Raw genomic sequence first — 3,023 nt, 5'->3', positions numbered from 1 at the left:
AACCATTTATCATTGTCCCTTTAAAAACATACATATATAATAAGAAACCTCTTTTTTGTCATCAAATCAACGTGGATCTGTCACGATGAAATATCCATTAGGATACACTAGGATATATGTGCTGATGGATGTATATTATGGTTGTAGGAGGCAAACAGGCTCAGGATCAATACGTAATATGCTTAATGATATAATGAGATGTAAATGCTTTGGGTGAAGCTTGCGACTGTACATGTGTGTTGACACGTACCATGCCTGCTAATGGTTTCTATAGAGAGTGGATATGGTTACATAGAGTAAGTGGTTGAGCAAATGGGAATGTCTGCTATTACAGGCTGGTGCGCAAAGTGTGAAACATGTGTCATATTCAAGTACAGTTTTAATGTACATGGACTTTACTTGAATTTGTAATGCAGCCGAGCAGTTCAGCTGTATTACATTCCAGGGAGATACAAACAAAGAGTATGAGCTACAATGCGTTGTGTTCGTTCACAGTTTAGACGTCTGTGATCTAAAAAACGTTGTTTGATCAAAATATTCAAATGTTCCAACATGTAGAAGAAATTAATTTGTTCTCCTTTTTTCTCGCAATAATCATCAAACCTCAGATTTATCGTGTGACCCTTTGGGAGGAGGCCCCTACTCCACTGTCCTAAACTATATTAAACTTAAAAACTAGCTCCATTATCAACAATCTAATAAAGTTATGCATTTGTTTGATACTTTTGACATCAAGTGCATTTTAAATGCAGGACTTTTCTTTATAAGTAAATACTTTCCATTAAGTTTGTTCTGGTAGTACTTCAATTTTATTCTAAAATACTTCGATAGAGATAAAAATGATAAATGTCTCTGTGTCTTTTCATTCTTCTTCCCTCATCCATACCCACATCTCTTCATTGTCTATCCATCATTCCTATACCACATCCCTTCATCCTCCTTTCCTTAGCCAGCCACATCCCTTCTTGCATGTCATTGTATGCACTGTCATGGAGGGGCCTGTCATAAGCTCCCTGCATCCTCCCAGATCAGTCACATCTTCACCTCAACCCTTTCCCTCAACATCCATTCAATATTCCTCAACATCCAATATACCAGTTTCCATTCAAACCTTTAAATCACATATTGTTGTGGTGTGGTCTCTGCTCTTAAGCCCTTAAAAAATTCTAAAAACTGAGTCAGTGTGCTGGCATGATGAAAAGCTGCTTTTTCACTGTTTCAATTCCCTCATTAACATTTATAATTTAACAGTAATTACTAATCCTGTACATATACATATATTGTTCTTGACAGTGAGGCCATGCTGCTATTTTTAACTCCACCACTTTGTGAGTAAAGTGCTCCTCCCCTGGGTTCTGAACAGGATTGTGCCAGCAACCACCTCAAGTCACGAAAGCTATAAGCTGCGTTATTCCTCTTGCTTTTTTTTTGTATACTTTGTTTAATGTAACAGATTCATGACATTTAGGAAAGAACTATACTGCGTATGACAATGGGACTTCCTAAAATCCCACGGCGGCTGTGAGGAGATGAGTCCTTGAGCATTAAATATGGACAGAGGGTGTGCAGGAGGAAATAGACAGGGGAAGCACTGTGTCATGCTCTCCTGGAGCATCTCCCCCAGTTCAGTGGAGTGAGAAACAAAAAACTCCGTCTCCTTGAGCAAACTGTGGGCTTATGTAACCTGATTTGACCTGCTCGTTTCGTGACGGAGCTGTCTTCAGATACTGTATGAGAATCTGACACAGCGCCTCCGGTTCTCTTTCAAACACGATACCCTCTCGGTTCTCTCATCTCCATAGCGACACAACTATTTGCTCAGGATAACAGATGTACTTACCCAGTAGAGATGCACTGATAATGGCAGCGATTAATATCACTAATGTGGACAGAGACTCATTCTAAATTCATTTTTGGAGTTACCTTCTTTTGTTTGCTTTTTTTTCTATTTATTTTCATGAATATATTACATTACATTTCATTTAGCTGACGCTTTTATCCAAAGCGACTTACAATAAGTGCATTCAGCCATGAGGGTACAAACCCAGAACAACAAGAATCAAGAAAGTACAATTTTCTTCAAGAAAGCCAAACTACAAAGTGCTATAAGTAAGTGCCATTTAAGTGCTACTAAATTGTTAGTTTAAACTTGTATTCAAGGTATAGTCGGAAGAGGTGTGTTTTTAAAAGTTAGCAATATACTCACATATAGATCCACATATAGGTCAACTTAATTTATAGTAGAGTATATATTGAAAAAAATGTATTCATCCATAAGTCAGTCACTTGATGCACTGCAAAATGAAAATGGTTGTATCAACTTAAAAGTTGACTGTACGTTGAAACTAACACAATTGCTAACTTTGTATTTGACATAACTTAAATCAGTTTTGTGTTACTGAGTGTTTTTTTTAAGTTGGTTTGCATTAATTTACAAAAACAAACAAAAATGAAACATGATAAACATAACAATAAAAAGAAAGACCAACTCATTCACTGGTTGACCATGCAAACAGCCAGATTTGATGACAGAAAAAAAAAACATACACTGAAATAGATAGATAAATAATTAATGGGTAAAGACATAGTTTCTGATGATTCACCATAACTTCTTGCAAGAGGAGATGGTGATTAATATTACTGCTGTAGACAGAGACGTATCTAATAATGTATTCCATAAGTATACTCAGATATGGATTTTCATAGGTTATTAATATATAGATATAGATATAGATATAAAGAGAGAGAGAGAGAGAGAGAGAGAGAGAGAGAGAGAGAGAGAGAGAGAACATTTATAACTAAACTACGTTGTATAAAAATGCATTTTCTAATCTTTTATTTGAACTCTATAAACTTACTGTAATTTGAGACAGAATATTGATGGGTATGCATTGATGGGTATGCATTAATGTACAATTGTAAAACTAGAAATCTTAATACCATCAGCAAAAATTGACCTTATACGAACAAAGTAATCTGTCTATGGATTGTACAGTAAAACGCTGCAGGTTCCATGAACTTAA

This window comes from Hippoglossus stenolepis, chromosome 15 (assembly GCF_022539355.2).
Source record: "Hippoglossus stenolepis isolate QCI-W04-F060 chromosome 15, HSTE1.2, whole genome shotgun sequence".
NCBI classification, from domain to species: domain Eukaryota; kingdom Metazoa; phylum Chordata; class Actinopteri; order Pleuronectiformes; family Pleuronectidae; genus Hippoglossus; species Hippoglossus stenolepis.
Note: the sequence above shows the minus strand (reverse complement) of the source record.